Below are 18,124 nucleotides of genomic sequence, written 5' to 3'. Positions count from 1 at the left end.
CCTCCCTCTCTCCCTCCCTCCCTCCCTCCCTCCCTTCCTTCTTTCCATCCTTCTTTCCTTCATTTTTCAATCTATTGCATTTATTTTTATATATTTGGGAGGATGTTCAGGTAGAGGTCAGAGGACAAGTTTTAAAGAATTGGTTCTTTCCTTCCATCTTGGTTTTAAGGAAGAATCTCTTGATAATTCTGCTACTGTACTGCATATGCAGGCTTTGGGTCAATTCCTCTGTCTCTGCCTCCCAACTTCCTATAATATTCATTAAAAAAATAGTCTTGGGAATAGAGAGATGGATCAGAGGTTAAGAGCACTGTCTGCACTTCCAGAGGATCTGGTTCAATTTCCAGCACCCACACAGCAGCGCACAATTGTCTGTAACTCCAGTTCCAGGGGATCTGATACCCTCACACAGAGATACATGCAGGCAGAACACCAATGCACCTAGGAAAAAATAGTCTCCACCCCTTACTGTCTTCATTGATAATCTAGTCTGGAAAAAAAATTAAGGCAGAATATCCAGCCCAGGCTGATTTCAGACTTCCTATGTAACCCCTTCATAATCTCAGATAAACCTGAATTTTCTATCCTACTGCCTCTACCTCCAGAAGGCTGGGTTTGGAGGCGTGTGCCACCATGCCAAATATATGTGGTTCTGGAACTGAAGCCCAGGGTTTTGGGCTAAGCAAGCCCTCAGCCACTGAGCTCCACCCCAGTCCCTCAAAACCAGTCCCAACAGAGAGTTATATAGCCCTTGTCTTGTTTTGGATTTTTTTCTGTGTTGAATAATATTCCATTTTAAAAAGGTAGTGTTATGTGCTCAGCTGGTCCTCCCTTGATGAACTTTATTTTCCAGTAGTTTTCTATGATGAACAATGGTGAGATGCATAGAAGTCATTCCACACAAGTGCACACACCATGGATAAATTTCTAGAAGTGGAATTGCTGGCTCACAGTGATATGCACTGTGTCTTTGTAGAGGTTGTACCAATTCGTACTCGGTCCCCTGATGTGCTTCATTCTTCTCTGATACTTTAAATGGACCAGAGAAACTGTGTGGGTGTCTTGGTGGTTTCTGCATCAGGAAGCAAAGATGAAGGTCCAGAGAGACTGCGCAGTGGTTAAGAGCACATAACATTGTTACAGAGGGCCATGCCAGGCAGCTGGCAACAGCCTGTAACTCCAGCTCCAAGGAATCTGATGTCCTCTTCTGGCCTCTAATGACACTGTACGCAAACGCACAACCCCTCCACACACACACGTCAGTAAAAACTTACAAAAACAAACATATATCATATATGTTTATTTACAAACACAGACATGCGTTTTTTTGAGAAAGGGTCTGGTCTCATGTAGCTCTGGCTGTCCTAAAACTCCCTCTGTAGACCAGCCTGGCCTTGAACTCACAGAGATCCTCCTGCCTCTGCCTCCCAACTGCAGGGATTAAAAGCGAGCACTGTCCAACAGTTTTATTAACTTAAAAGAATAAAGGCAAACAGATCAGTCATCTATTAACTGATCATAAGAACTGGTTCCAGCATGAGCCTCTTACAACTAGTCCTGCGTCCTTGTAGAACCCTACCCAACCCTTACTGTCGCTAGAGGCCGCTACAGCCTCGGTTTCGGAATCACCTCTGCCACTGGTTGTCCTGTCTGTAGACTATTCCTGAGTGTCTTCTCTCCCCTCCCCCACCTGCAGTCTCCTAGCCCTCCCCGGGACTCAAATGAAATGTCCCCTCTCCCATTTAACAGTTCCATGTCACTCCCAGGGAGAATCCCAATCATAGCTCCAGTTGCTAGGAACATCATCGCTCACTGTGTTAGTTAAACTTCGTCGTCAGCGTGATGGGCTATGACACTCGGAGGCACACCACTGTGCCAGCCTGTGAAGGTGTTTCCAAAAACAACTGAGTGGAAAAGACCCTCCCTCACAGTGGGTGAGCCTCCCTCACAGTGGGTGAGCCTCCCTCACAGTGGGTGAGCCTCCCTCACAGTGGGTGAGCCTCCCTCACAGTGGGTGAGCCTCCCTCACAGTGGGTGAGCCTTCCTCACAGTGGGTGAGCCTTGGATAGAATGAGGTCTGAAGAAAGAGTAGAGTCACCTGCAGACCTTGGCTTCTTGCTGCTGTGTCTGCTGCCACCGCCACCGTACTCCACTGAAGTCATTGTCCAGCTTCTCATGAAGCCCAGCAACAAGCAGGGATCTTCCAGGCCTTCGGCACCAGGTTGGGACTGCTGTGTCTTCTGGCTCGTGGATTAGGCAGATTTGCCACTCCCAGGCTCTCCAGGGTACAGAAGGCTAACTTTGGGCTGCTCAGTCCTTATCCTAAAAACCATTCCAAGAAAGTGCACTTTTTAAATGTATATCCATTCTGCCTGTTCTGTTCCCCTGGAGAACCCTGCCTCATCCACCCACACGCTTCTCCCACAGTGAACTTCAGGATAGACGCCTCCTCCTCCTTGGGCCGGTGCCTCTGCACACTGTGCCTGGCACGTCACCTTCACAGGAAGCTCACTGAGAGTGTGGGAAGAGCACAGTTGTGTAGGGCCTGCTGGGAACCTCAGCTCCCTTCTCCCTTCCCAGCGGGCCAAAAATATGACACTTACAGATGTTGGCTCCTTTCCATATTTGTGGAGTTTCTTCTCCCAGAATCTTCTCTGGTAAAAGTGATGTCCTCGGTGCCTACAATGGTGCCTGGGGACAGCAGGTGTTCCCTAAACACACTCCAAAAAAAAAGGGTGTCTAACCAAAAGATCTACAACAGAGCTGCAAATTACTCCTGCCTGCTAGGTGTGGTCAGAGGATAGCATGCCTATCTTTCTAAAAGCCTTAAGCTTTGGGTTCTCAAGTGACAATTCTATGTACTTTGTTTACTTCTGGGCAGGGTGGGGGGTGGGCAGATCTGGACTTGTCCACGAAGGATTGTCTAGATTAGGTTAATCCAGGAAGGAAAACCTACCCTAAATGTGAGCTGTACCAACCATGGGCTGGAGTCCTGGACAGACTAGAAAGCGATAGAGAGCAAGGCATTCGATGCCCTCTGCTTCCTGACCGTGAATGTCGCAATGCCGTGGAGCTGCTGTTTGACGCTCCTGCCTCTGTGTACAGCAACGCGCCATGACGGGTGACGACGGACCTTACCCTCGAACTGTGAGCCAAACAGGCCCCTTAGCCCTGAAGCTGCTTTTGTCACATGCTTTTCACATCAGGGAGAAAGTTAGCAGTGCAGAAGCAAGGCGGTGCACCAACGATCCCGGCACCCAGGAGGCTGAGGCAGAGCAAGGCTGGTGAGCTTGAGCCAAGACGAGTCAGTGCTACACGATGAGATGATCGTCCAAAGCAGAAAACAAACACCCCTCCCCCAAATTATACTAGTAAGCCAAAGAAGGAAAAAAAAAGAGAAAAAAGGTGGACAGAGACCAAACAGGACAACAGAAATACAGCACAATAGTGATCAAACTAACCATATTTGCAAAAGCACGGTAAATGTAATTAATTCATTAAATAGTGGAGGTTATCAGTTTGTATCCAAGACTCAACTCTATGTTATCTAAAAGAAACATGTTTGAAACGTAAAGAAACGGGTCCAGTAAGACCACTCAGTGGTTAAAGATACTTGCCATTAAACCTTATGACCTGAGTTCAATCCCCAGGACCCACAGGGTGAAAAGAGAGACCAGGTCCCCCCTAAAAGGTTGTTCTTTGGCACAAGCGCATGTACACATCACACACACACACACACACACACACACACACACACACACACACGCAATTTAAGGAAAAGAAATAGAAAAGAAAGAAGAAACAGTTTGAAAGTAAAAGGAAGCAATGCTAAAACGAAAAGGAAGCGTGTGGTTATATTAAATATCCAACAAAATAGACTCGCTGTGGGCCAGGGGGCAGAGGCAGGTGGCAAGAACAACACACATCAGTTTAGAGTGACGTAAAGGGACCAACTCACCAAATGGACACGATGGCACAACTATACCTGCATCTAACGCCGGTTCTAAGTGACAGAGCTGCCAGGGAAAACAGGCACATCCGCATGCAGATACTGCAGCACCCACCTCTCGGTCAGGGACTAAACAAGCAGGCAGGAAGTCTCAGAGCTGCAGGAGACACCACCGGCTGACTTGACCTCACTGACATTTATAGAACCCTCGAAAACTGCAGCGTCCACGTTCTTCCTAAGAGCACACAGACTCACTACCAAAGCAGGCCATGTTTTGAGCATAAAACAATCTAAATTATTGCTAAAACTATTCAAGTCATACAATGCATTGTCGCTAATCACACTGGAATCACATTAGACACCATTAGCAAAAATTTCTCTAGAAAACTCCCAAATATTCGCAAGTTAATTAGCAATAGTGTATTTATTTATAACTAGCTAGTGAGTGAAACAAAAACTTGAAAGGGAAATTAGGAAGTATTCTGAATGGGTAAAAGTGGAAACATGAATGAGGCATTTACCATACAGCACTCGTGAGGCGTATGAGGCAGGAGGACTGAAGTATAAAGCCAGCCAGGGCTATAAAGTGAGACACTCTCTCAAAATAAGCAAACAAAGAAATAAATAAAATATAAAAGAAAACATGGCTCATTCACATATGTGAGTCATTGCTAGAAGCACAGTACAGAACTCGTTTTTGCTGCCATTGCTCATTTGTTTGTCTGTTTTTGAGATAGGGTTTCGTGTAGACCAGGCTATCCTTTTAACTTACTATGTAGCCAAGGATAACTTTATATCCTGCTGCTTTTGTTTCCTGAGTGCTGGCATAGGTTTGTGCCACCACAGCTGGTTTTTGAATGGTGCCGGGAATTGATACCAGAGCTTCGTGAATGCTAGGCAATCACTCTACCGAGCCAGCCACATCTCAGCTCCAGCACCTGTAAAATTTTAAAAGGTGTCAAATCAATACTAGCTTCCAGCAGAAGATAAGAAACAAGTAAAATTGGAAAGAAAAGAAAACTAAATGAGGAATAGAAGGAAAAATCAATAAGCTTTAAACATAGGAAAGTGCCAGTTATGTTGACATTGGCTTTTAATCCCAGCACTCAGGAGGTTGAGGCAGGTGGATCTTTGTGAACTCAAGGTCAGCCTGGTCTAAACAGTGAGTTCCAGGACAGCCAGAGCTACGTATCAAGACCCTATCTTGAAAATAAATAAAAGTAATAATAATAAATAAAAATAGGAAAGATCATACCTCAGTATAGATGTAACAGACTTAAAACAGATTCAAGCAATTCTAAATTCAATAGGGAGAAATTTAAAATAATAGTTAAAATAATGAACTGAAAGTTGTTTCTTTTTCTTTTGAGAAATGTCAACAAACTGATAAGCTTCTAGCAAATGTCCTGGTTTGCTTTCTATTGCTGTGATAAAGTGCCATCACCAGAAGTAACTCGGGAAGGAAAGAGTTTGTTTGGTTTACAAGTCTGGATTCCAGGGCGTCAGGAAGGGAAGTTAAGGCAGGAACTGAAGCAGAGACCCTGGAGGAGTTCTGCTTACTGACTTGCTCCCCATGACTTGCTTTGTTTGCTTTTCTATGTTCCCCAGAATCACCTGCCTAGGGGTGACACCATCCACAATGACTAGGCCTTCCCATATCAATCAATCCCATAATAGAACACTATTAATGAGTACAAAGTTTCTAGTGGAAACAACATTCTCAAAATTTAGCTGCAAAATTGAATGTTCTAAATTGAACTGCATGTATACTTTAAATAAGTTTTATAGTATGGGAATAATATGTCAATAAAGTTGTTATTTAAATATCAGTAAATTCCAAACTTAAAAAAAAAAAAGCTGTATGATGGTGGTGCACACCTTTAATCCCAGCACTCGGGAGGCAGAAGAGAAGCAGACAGATCTGTGTGAGTTTGAGGCCAGCCTGGTCTACAGAGTGAGTTCCAGGACAGTCAGAGATATACAGAAAAACCCTATCTCGAAAAACCAAAAAAAAGTACCAAAATGATAAGGGTTTTGAATTCTGCCTATTTTTTCTTTCTTACTTCACATGTATTTATTCGTGTGAGAGAGAGAGAGAGACAGAGACAGAGAGAGACAGAGACAGAGACAGAGACAGAGACAGAGGGAGAGAGAGAGAGAGAGAGAGAGAGAGAGAGAGAGAGAGAGAGAGAGAGTATGTCAGTTCCCTTCAGTTCCCTCCTTCCACCACGTGGGTCCTGGGGACCTGTCAACAGTTATCAGGCTTGGTGGCAAATGTCCTCACCCCAAATCTTATAGTCCTGACTGCTCTATAACAGTCTGCGGTTGTAACTCCAACACCAAAACAAGGTCTGGCAAATAGTGGTGAGTACAAACAAAATAGCAATTGAAGGAATGCGTGCAAAAGCCCCGCGTCAGGAAAGAGCCTGGTTCAGCGTACAGCGGAGAAAAGAAAGCGCAGCCAGCTCGTGGACTGGGATGACTCCGGGAGTCCGCACCCAATTGTTCGAGTCTCCAGAGAAAACAGCTTGGAGCCGCAGAAGGGCTTTCAGGGAAGGTAGATCAGATTTGCATTTGAAAAGAACACTGACAGCCGGAGAAAGAGGCAAAGAATGGGGCCTAAAAAGTTGAACTCTGCCACAAAGGAAAGTTAGTGACCTCGGTAAAATCAGTCCAGGTGGAGCGTGAGACTGACTGGAGGAGGGTGGGAGGCAAGTGTCACCCACAAACTACACTACTCTCAGCAAGGCCTCTCCTTCCGCCCTGTGTCTCCAGGGAAACAGCCCCAAAATATATTTGGCTTAAAAAGTAACAAAGACATGTTCCTATGAATATTCACGCACAGCCGGCTCTGCTCACCGGTCCATTCATAGTCTGTTCAAGAACTGCTCTGACTCGTTCTCAGCTCCCACCAGATGCCTTTCTTCGGTAGAGGAGGCAGGAGGACAAAGGGAGGCCACAAGTGACAGAAACGCTGCTTGTTCCATTGTAGCCTTACCCTGCCTCTCTTTGGAACCCTACAACCTAGAACCCAACATCGGACAAGCGGACAAGCAGACAGCGGGAAGTTCTAGAATAAGGTGCTTGCCACTGTTGCTACTAAATGCTTGACCTGAGAACTGAAAAGACTGGCTTCTAGCTGAGGTTTATCCAGCCACAGGCAAAACCACAAGCAAACTATGTAACTTCTCTGGGTGTCCATCATCTCAAGAAGGAGGAGGGGGCTGGAGAGATGGCTCAGTGGTTAAGAGCATTGCCTGCTCTTCCAAAGGTCATGAGTTCAATTCCCAGCAACCACATAGTGGCTCACAACCATCTGTAATGAGGTTTGGTGCCCTCTTCTGGCCTGCAGACACACAGAGACAGAATATTGTATACATAATAAATAAATAATTTTTTTTAAGAAAGGAGGAGACTGACGCCTGCCCTGTCCTAGCCAGAATTGCCAGGAGATGGCAACTATGCAAGGAGAGATCTAGATTTTCTGAGATCAGAATTCACAGAATTTCAATAAACCCTGAAGAAAAGGAATATAGCTGGGCAGTGGGGAAACACACCACCTGTAGCCCCAGTTCTCAGGAAGAAGAGGTAGGAGGATCTCTGAGTTCGAGGCCAGCCTAGTCTACATGGCAAGTTCTAGGACAGCCGGGACTACACAGAGAAACCATCTTGGGGAAATAAGAAAAAGAAAAGAATATAAACACAAATATAAAAACAGATATAAATGTGAACGTTTACCTATAATGGGGGTAAAATTACATCCAAATCCCAAAACCTGAAAATTAATATATACCAAAAATTCACGCAATCTTTGTTTAAAACAGGATCTGGCTACATCACTCAGGCTAGGCTCCGACTCCCAGGCTCAAGTAAGTGAGCCTACTGACTTAGCCTTTCAAGCACCTGGGACAATTGCACCCCACTGTACTGGCTAAGGTATGCATTTTTCAATTCTTTTTTAATATTTATTATTATTTGTGTGTGTGTCCGTGTGAGTGTGTGCAGATACCCATGGAAGGCAGAAGAGGGCACTGGATTCCCTGAAGCTGGAAGTTGCAGGCAGAAGTGAGTTGCAGTGTGGATGCTGGGAACCAAACTCAGGTCCTTTAGAAGAGCAAGAAGAGCTCTTAACCTCCGAGTCATCTTTCTAGGCCCCATCTTTAATGACTTTTTAACAACCACAATTTTACATTGTTGCCTATGGAGAAAACAGAAAGCTCATTCAATCTTTCCTCCTGCACGATTGATCAAAATGTGTTATTACTGCAGTGCAACCCTGGACCCCAATTCAGTTCGCCTCCTGGTCCCCATCCTCCCCTCATTCCTGCCACACCCCCCATAAGGAAATGAATCAAAGCACAAGCAAACAAAAACAAAATACAAAACACACAACAACAACAAAATCTCATTGTTTTTCCTTCCTTCCTGCTTCCCTAACAGCTCTTGGTTAGTCCTGGTGGCTTCGGTGTGCCATACCTAACAGCTCTTGGTTAGTCCTGGTGGTGATGGAGACTTCAGTGTGCCATATAAAATGCTTCCTTTCCTATCAGTTTTTCTCAAATGTCTACTGCAATGAGTCTCTGGTCTGGTTCAAGGCCTCTTCTTTCTGGTCCACCATCCTCACTGGGTCCTCACCCAGAACCCAATGGTTTATCCTGTAGTTATCACAAGATCTTGCGATTATCACCCCAGGGGATATTTTGCAACCCCAGTGTTTCCTGAAACTGCACATAATGCCAATCCCTATGCATGCTATGCTCTCCCTATATATAGGTACCTTTATAAACACTATCTTTTAAATCACTCACAATGAGGCAGATTAGAGAGGCCACCTCTCACTGGGATACTGGGGTAGCAGCTAAGCACTTAGGGCCCTGGTGAGACATTGTTAAATTGCTGCTAAAAATGTTGGCAATGAGCTTTTATTATAAGCATTCTATTTTTCCTTTTAAGAAGCTAAGACAGAGATTTGGATAATACAGGCTCTGGTTGATAGTTTTTACGCCCTTTCCTGGTATTTCAGCTCTCTTGGGAGGACTGCTGTCCAAGCCACCAGGCAGACTGTCTTCACACCAGAGCTAGCAATGTTGAACACTCCACTGGTATCTTGAGGAAGCTGCATGGCAATCAGTGCTGCTTGCTGCAGGCGGACAGCTTCAGCGCTAGAAGACACTATCCTGTCTGTGACTGCCTCAGCTTGCAGACTGTTTACGATCCCAAGCCCTAGTAAACTCTGAGTGACCTACAGCCATTTCCACTCAGGCCAGAAGAGAGCATTTCCCTGGGGGTGTAACGAAAGAATGACAGCTGGTACAAGTGCGTACACAAGGGATTTCCTTTGGAAATCATGAGCCAAATCCCCCTCCTCTGTTTCTATTAGATACTAGTCACAATGACGAGGAAAGTACCTACCAGACCTCTAGCTGCATAAGCAGGCCCTTAGACTAACTCTGGGAGTCACTAGGTAGACATCTCCCTGCGCTGCCCCTCTACACCATGCCGTAACATGAGGCCCACTAAAGCTTCTCTTTGGTGTCCTTTCCTTGCCTGTCTTTGATCTCTATAGTTAATAAAATAAGCTGAGCTCACCAGGGAGAGGACGACAGAAGTGGAGAGGTGTTAGTGGTCACAGCAGTTGCAGCAGCAACAGCGGCAGTAGCAGTGGGAAGAGTTCTAGATAGTGGTCAGGCCAGAAACTGAGGGAAACGGGGGTTGGAGAGGTGCGGAGGGCTGCAAAGAGCTTAAGGACAAGAAGTCACAGGCCCTGGTCACCAGGCAGCTGCCAAGTTTTAAGGGTCAAGGGTCTCCAACACCCCAGTTTCAGAGATGTAACACTTGTTGCTGTAGAGTGTAAGGGTGGCCGTGTCTGAGGCCTGTTCAAGAACAGCAGCCACCGCCTTCGACTGCTCGCTGCTCCGGATCACTGACTCCCATTGCTACCGAAGTCAACAGTTTACAATGGCTGCCAAGTGCTGATCAGGGCTTAAAAGCCAGAACATTCAGCCTTCAGGATGTGCCCGGAGCCATACTTTTCTGGATTCTAATTCTGTAGCATAGAACCTCTCGCTCTCAGGGCTTAGAGCTTTTTGGAGTCCAGCCCTGGGCCTTGAGTGCTTAAAGAGCAGGGATCATCAGCACTGGAATAATGTTTACCTACCGGCCCACAACTTATTCGTGTGTTTCTTTTCTCCTCCTCCTCTTCTTCTGAGGCAGGTTTCACATAGCCCATGGTGGCCTTAAATTCACTATGTATCCGGCCTTTAACTTCCTGCTTCTATCTCCCAAGTCCTGGAATTATAAATGTGCACCACCACACATTTCTAACTACAATGTCTATCTCTGTGGAGTGAAAGGACCAACAGTTAGTAACATCAACAAGATGATGGGGAACCTCCTTCAGCCAATGGCCTTGGAGATGCTGGACCAGGTTGAGGCGTGGCTTTGGGGTTCCAAAAGGCCACTCGTCCCTCTTCTTCCCACGCTCCACACCTAGATGTTGGACCCCATTCCTGTTCCATGAGTTTCCTTTTTTAATAAAGAAAAACCTTAGTATACTCTATTTGGAGTTAGTTTAGGATTATTTGACTCGCGTTTCCCCCATTGGATGTGTTCTGCATCAAGAAGATACAAACAACTTATAATAAAAGATTTCCCTCTGATGAAATACTGGCATGAACATTATGGGATAATCAACTACTGTTCGGTTAGATTTGAGGCTTCTTCCACAGGGGGAAAATTTATGCTTGGTACTATAAATCTAGTTCAACCTATGGGAGTCATAGACCCAAGGAGGAAACCTACTGTTGTTGTTCTGTGAAGTAAACATGCTGTCAAACTATCTCCTAAATATTTGTCTATAGCCATATGTCTTAGTTAGGGTTATCATTTTTGTGATAAAACACCATGATGGAAGTCAGGACAAGGCGGGAACCTAGAGGCAGGAACCGATGCAGAGGCCATGGAGAGGTGCTGCTTACTGGCTTGTTCCCTGTGACTTGCTAAGTCTGCTTTATTATAGAACACAGGACCACCAGCTAGGACGTGTGTCCTCCCACAATGGCTGGGCTCTCCCCCATCAATCACTAATTAAGAAAATGCCTGGGCTGGAGAGATGGCTCAGAGGTTAGGAGCACTGCCTGCTCTTCCAAAGGTCCTGAGTTCAATTCCCAGCAACCACATGATGGCTCACAACCATCTGTAATGGGGTCTGGTGCCCTCTTCTGGCCTGCAGGCATAGACACAGACAGAATTTGTATACATAATAAATAAATTTAAAAAAAAAGAAAAGAAAAGAAAATGCCTTACAGGCTTGCCCGCAGCCTGATCTTCTGGAGGCTGTTTCTCCTCTCTGATGGCTCTAGCTGTGACAGGTTGACACAAAACTGTCGAGCGCACCATAGGTTAGTACTGCTTACAGCCTTCGTCACAAAGCTTCTTTCTACATTGTGCAGTTAACGCCAAGACTTGTAACTGGTCAAATAGCTGAGACTAAGATTAGGCTGTGGAGTGCTCAGTCCTAAAGGAGACCGCTCATATGCCCCACCTCCGCCTGCAAAGGCTTAGGGCACACTACAGCAGCGGAGGGGGATGGGAGGCACCCAAAGCATGGAGGCATGCTGTGATGAACCAGCCTGCCTCCATCTTAGACTTGAAAGCCATCTCACAATAAAGACAAACTGAACCTATTCCTGCTTATGACTACATCTGTTTCTCAAGGACTGGGCTCTGTCCCACCTGTAACCTTAACTACAAATGGTTCTGTACCGCCTGCTCCAGGAAATGGCAATCAAGTCTTTGTTTCAAAAAGCTGTTATGACCGACCGACAGACCACCTTGCAACCGTGCCTTTGTTTCAAGGTGTCTATATCTACCTTGTTATGTTCTGTTCCTGTAACCCCGCCTGTTTGCTTGCCAAATCTCTCATTTGGGGACCCCCTACCCCTGAGCTATAAAAGCCTTATCTTTGGGGTTGGAGAGACAGCTCTGTAGTTAAGAACACTGGCTGCTCTTCCAGAGGACCCAGGTTCAATTCCCATCATCCACATAGCAGATCATAGCTACCTGTGACTCCAGTTCTAGGGGAGCCAACACCCTCATACAAACATACATGCAGACAAAACACCAATGCATGTGAAATAAAAATAAATAAAAAGTTTAAAAACAAACTCAAAAAACCCTTATCTTCCCCATGTCCAATGTTGACTTCATGAATGCCACCTAAAGGGAAGGCAGCCCATGTTACAAATTTAAAAAAAAAAGCTTGCTTTAATTAATTTGGCCAATATGATTTGGGTTGGTGGTCTTTCTCCCTGCATATTTGGGATTAATAGTAGCCACTGGTAAGCTGACCACGAACCAGTACCAAGCCCATACCATGCACATGAAGGTCACCCTAATTAAACTTATTAGGTTATTTTTTCTTTAATATATGAAGTGGGAGAGAAATTTGTGGAAAGTTTCAGGAGGGGGATAAGAGAGGGGAATGGGGGGTGTGTGATAAGAATACTTTAGATACAAGATACAGGAGTCTTAGCATTTTTATTGCTGCGATTGAAAACAAAACAAAGACAAAAGCATCTTGGGGAAGAAAGGGTTTATTTCATTGTACAGCTTGTAGCCCAGTGGCTCTCAGCCTGTGGGGTCGTGACACCCTTGGGTCAAACAACCCTTTCAACAGAGGTTGCATATCAGACGGCCTGCATAGCATACATTTACATTAATGATTCATAACAGTAGCAAAACCAGTTATGGAGTAGCAACAAAAATAATTTTATGGTTGGAAGTCACCACAGCATGAGAAACTGTATTAAAGGGTTGCAGCATTAGGAAGGCTGAGAACCACTGGGGTAGCCCATGGTCAGGGACAGTCGAGGAGGTAGGAACTGAAGCAGAGGCCATGGAGGATGCTGCTTAGATTTGATCTGTGGCTTGCTCAGCCCTTCTCACGGCATGTGGGGCCACCATGCCCACAATGAGCCGGGCCCGCTCACATCAACCAACAATCAAGAAAATGCACCAAAGCCAACCTGGTGGAGGCATTTTCTCAACTGAGGTTCCCGCCTCCAAAACCATTCTAGCTTGCTTCAAGTTAACATAAAACCAGCCAGTACATGTATAAGGCTGTCAAAGAATTTTTAAAATTTTTTAAACAAATTATTTCTGCAATTGCCTAAATTTTGGACAACTCCTATAATAACCCGAACACTAAAGAAAAGGTGGAGACTTACAAACTTGCTAGCTTGGATTATTATTTCAGGATCGTTTATTTGTGGAAAATCTTTTTCAGGCTTCTTATGATATCAAGAAATTAATATTATTTTGTGTAATAACTAATCTTTTATATTATGCAATTCTTCTGATGCCAGGCATCCTAGGTCCAAATGAGCTCAGGCATATTAAAATCGGATTTATCATTCCCAGCAGAGTGGATTAGAGGATGTCCCTCCAAGCATGCATACTAGCTACATAAATACACCCCACTAAACTCCTCCGAGACGCCCATAGAACACTCCAAGGTCCCCAGATCCCGAATTCAGCGGTCACAATAGATCTGAACTACTTACAATTTATTGTCTACAAATATGACCGTTTGAGCGTAGTTAAGGCTCCTTCCTCGGCCCCTGAAGCGGCCTGGGAGACAGAGAGTGCAGAAGGCCAGTCACCTGCCCTCTCCCGCCACTCCTCCACTCAGGCTCTACACAAGGCAAAAGGCACGGGTGGGAGGCCCACGGGAGCTGCAGGAGCCCAACCCCACGCCGGGTCTGGCTGGCCCACCTCCACTCCAGCTAGTGACCCAGACCTGGGCCGGATCCCGCCAGCTTTCAACAGGAGCGAGCTCCGCAGGGCCCGCCTCCCACTTCCGCACTGGGAGCCGGGGCTCTCGTTAGATCTCGCGAGAGCGAGTCGACTCGCCCGCCGGAGTCAACCCGGGTCACCGCCCCGCCGTGCTGCTTGGGCTGGGTCCTGGGGTCGCAGCTTCTCCCCGGGCCGTTTTCTATTAGCAGGAATAAGGCTACTAAAGCCGTTGGTCCATTTCAGAGAGCAACTGAAGAGTCGCATTCGGAAGCGAGGGACGAGGTGGTGACCTGAGAACTCAGGTTATGTGCACCACACTGGTGTAATTCAGACCCCACAGTAACCCCTAGAGAAACGCATTGTGTACTTATTTTACGTATTTATTTACCTACTTATTTTTACTACTCTTGCTATGCAGCTTGGCAAATTAAAAGGCTCCCAAGAGTGAAGGAACCTGCCGAGGCCCGCAGACGGCTGCCGAAATTTAAACTCTGTCCCACGGCACCTCTAAGACCTCGTTTCTGCAGTATGGAGGCGTGGTCAACAGGTCTCTCCTAGATTTCTAGGGAACACCGTTGACCAGATTTGCATCCCCACATCCTCAGGAACTCATGAAAATCCAGAAGCTTTTTGCTCAACCTGTCTGAGACGTGTTCTGCTGATACGTGCAATAATAATAATTTATTATAGAACTATTGGGTTCGATGAACACTCCGTGTTTATTTCATAGGAAGCTTTCAATAAACGGCAACTACAGCTATTAATTCTTTTTCCTCCCCTTAACGTGTTGTATTTGGTGTGGGAAGTGCTAAAACCACAAGTGAATGAATGGAGGAAGAAATAAAAAAATAAATCGGGCCAGACACCAGCTGGTCATCACCTCCAACCCACTCAGCTCTTTTCAGAAATGGTGTCACTTCGGAGGCCTTGAATAAGGACATGGCTGTCTGTCTTCTTTTCCCCAAACAATTATGTATTAGTGTCACTAAAATAACGTACAGAAAAGTACGCAAATCTTAAGCGTGTCTAAGTTTTCTCAAAATGAACACAGTATGTATAGCAATACCAGTTTCCAGAGCCTGGTCACGTCCCCTTCTAGTCATGCGTCCCCCTGCAAGGGTCACCACCGTCTTGCCTTCTAATAGAAATTTGTTCTGCCTGCCTTGGTAGGATTTAACTGGAATCCTTTAGCGTGCACTCTCCTGTAACTGCCCAGATCTCCCTGTGCGTACTGCCTGCAGTAGGAAGTAGCCCAGGGAGCCCCCTTTCATGTGGATAGGACTGCAGCCTCTCTGAGACTGGTCTGTGTTCTATGCTCCCCTCCTCCTACCCAGAGTCCTTTTCTCCACTGGAGGTGAGAAAACCTTTAGAGAACTTTTCCTCACTTCATCCCCTGGGGATGTACTAAGGATAGCGTGGCCATGCCCGTCTCCTGCAATTCCAAGTAAGGTTCTTCCATCTGCTTTGTCTAGTGCTTGGTGCCCCCTCCCGTCCCCAGCAGGGCCTCATTCTCCTGTTGATGAGCTCTCGGGTGGCGGTGGGGGCTGCAGTCCCCTCCTATAGTCTGGTGCTTGCCACAGTCTCCCAGCCCACTGTACGAGACTGCTTAATATTAACCAAGTCCCTAAATATGGACATCCAAAAGATTCCCGGTGCCATGCACTTAAAGGACTTGACTAAGGAATCTGGAAGTTCCACCTGGAGGAGGCAGTGTTGCCTGACCCTTCCCCTGCACCCTCCCCCACAAAGCTTTGACAGGAAGTTCCCTTACACAGATGCCATTAAACCCATGTGACCCTGATAGAAACAGGGCTCCCATAAATGAAAACATTTATCCAAATCATGTTCTTCATAAACGTCGAGACTTTAGGAGTCCCACATAATACAGACCTGGATGTCCAAATGTAGTAACCACAGGAGACTAGCAAAGGTATAACAGATCCTCAAAGCAGTCTTAATCTGAATACGGCAGCATCTGCCTGTAATTCTAGTTCTCAAAACACCGAGGCAGGAAGATTGAGTTTGTGGCCGTCCTGGACTACACAGTGACCTTGCTTTTAAAAGGAATTCTGGAAGAAATGATTCAGGATGAATGGTGGCTTATAGGTTAAGAGCATTAACCGCTCTTGCAGAGGACTCAGGTTCAATTCCCAGCACCCACACGATGGCTTACAATGTCTGTAATCGCAGTTCCAGGGGATCTTGTGCCCTCTTCTGGCCTACACTGGCATCAGGCACTCAAGTGGTACTTAGACAAAGGCAGGCAAACACCCATCTGCACAAAGTGTTAAAGTTAAAAAAAAAAAAATCCAGGAGAGAGACTGGTGAGATATAACGGTGGGTAAATGTGTTTGCTGCCCAGAGAAGAGGGCTGGAGAGATGGCTGTTCTTCCTAGAGGTCCACATGGTCATACTCACAATCTATGGTTGGATCTAATGCCCTCTTCTGGTATAAAGCTGTATATGCAGATAAATAAGTAAATAAATAAATATTGGAAAAATCAATTTCACAGAGTTTTTTTTTTCTGACCTATGCACAGAGAGAGAGAAGATAAAAATTACTATTAAAAATTCTGGGAGATGGGCTGGAGAGATGGCTCAGTGGTTAAGAGCATTGCCTGCTCTTCCAAAAGTCCTGAGTTCAGTTCCCAGCAACCACATGGTGGCTCACAACCATCTGGAATGAGGTCTGGTGCCCTCTTCTGGCCTGCAGACATACACACATTGTATACATAATAAATAAATAAATATTTTAAAAAAATTCTGGGAGATGGGTGATTTTACTGCACATAGAGAGGTACAGAAAAGTTTTTTTGTCCCAGGTCATGAGGGTAGTGAAAAATAAAATGAACCCAACCCCACCACCTCAATAGATAGGCACAAATCCTAGAATCAGCCCACATCCAAACAGTGGACAATATGTTCGCATGAAGCTCAGTCACCCTGGGTCTTCACAAAGTGACTCACTGAGCCATCAAACTTCATAATTCTCCTCAGAAGTAGCAGTAGCCTGTGTCAGGGCTGAGGGAGCTGTTGGAGGAGCAGCCCTCAGAGTGCAGTGGCTGCAGCCCCGTACCCTGTGGTCGCTGATGAGGGGCAGCCCTCAGAGCAAAGTGACGACAGCCCCCTACCCTGTCTCCTCCTGAGACCAGATTTGGTTGAAGTTTCAGATACCTGATATTTTTCAACTTCTACCTACTTCTCGAGATTGATTTTTTTTTTGTTTTTATTTTTTAATATGGAGTCTCAGGCTAGCCCAGGATCACCTATAGCTTCTGATCTTCCTACCTCTGCCTTCCAAATCCTGCCTGGCATTACAGACATGCACCACAGTACACAGTTTTCTGTGGTGCTAAGGATCAAGCCAGGGGCTTCAGCTGTGCTGGGCAAGCACTCTTCCAACGGGGTTTCAACTCTAGCCCCCAAGCCTGATTCGAGGCTTCCCGTCAGTTCGGGGAGTTACTCAATACCATTCAGGAAACTCTTCTTCCTTGTCAGTGATCAGAGTCCATTTCTGTTGTCTGAAATAAAGAGGCCTAATTACTACAAACATCTATTGAGAGGACATGGCGCGCACTTGGTAGAAGAGGAAAACAGAAAGTTCTAACGGACATGGGCAGAAGAGGGAGAAAAGACGGAGGCAGTCGTGACCTGTTAGGGTACGGGGAGCTTTGACCCTGGGAGCAGGACACCACTGATATAAATATGGAAAGGAAAAAGGAGGAGAGTGCAGGCGGACAGCAATGTTGAGACTGCATGGATAAGAAGATGATGTTACAAGAAGTAAGCCGGTTACAGAGAACTGACTTGAAGGAGATGGGCGTTCGCTTATTCTTCAGTTATGAAGAGTCTGTTGTATACCAGGGACTGAGAGTCATAAAAAACGCAGTGGGGAGGTAATGACTCAGTTCTTTGGTGAACAAATACACACCTAAACAATGGATCTGCATTAATTAAGTTTAGTTTGGAGTGATATACATCTTCCACAAAACATTTGGCTAAAGGTAGAATTTCAAAAAAAAAAATCTTAGGAAGGAAAGCAGGGCCAAAGACAGAGATTAGCAGTCATTTCCACAGATTCTGATTTATTCATTCACTTATTCAAACATACTTATTGAGCATCTATTATGTACTCAATTCCATTTCTCAGATTAGAAACACAAAACCTACACACAGACAGACAGACACGGAGACGGAGAGGGAGAGAGAGACACACACACAGAGAGAGACAGAGATGGAGAGGGAGAGACAGAGAGGGAGAAAGAGAGAGAGCCAGAGAGAGAGAAAGACGGAGAGGGAGAGAGACAGAGAGAGACAGAGAGACAGACAGACAGAGAGGGAGAGAGAGAGAGAGAGAGAGAGAGAGAGAGAGAGAGAGAG

The 18,124-nt window shown here is 45.7% G+C and overlaps 1 long non-coding RNA gene across 1 annotated transcript; it reads right to left on the bottom strand.

The window, feature by feature from the left end:
- Positions 1-1,285: 1,285 nt before the first annotated feature.
- Positions 1,286-3,713, bottom strand: LOC126492930 (uncharacterized). Its single transcript, XR_007589710.1, has 2 exons — positions 2,604-3,713; positions 1,286-2,322 (listed from the first exon to the last, which is right to left on the bottom strand). It is a non-coding gene; the product is annotated as an uncharacterized lncRNA (long non-coding RNA).
- Between the last annotated feature and the right edge of the window lie 14,411 nt (positions 3,714-18,124).

Source organism: Alexandromys fortis, unplaced genomic scaffold, assembly GCF_014885135.2.
Source record: "Alexandromys fortis isolate MF-2015 unplaced genomic scaffold, M_Fortis_MF-2015_v1.1 scaffold_319, whole genome shotgun sequence".
In the NCBI taxonomy this organism is placed as follows: domain Eukaryota; kingdom Metazoa; phylum Chordata; class Mammalia; order Rodentia; family Cricetidae; genus Alexandromys; species Alexandromys fortis.
The sequence above is the reverse complement of the archived record's forward strand: the minus strand, read 5'-3'. Positions and strand labels throughout refer to the sequence as shown.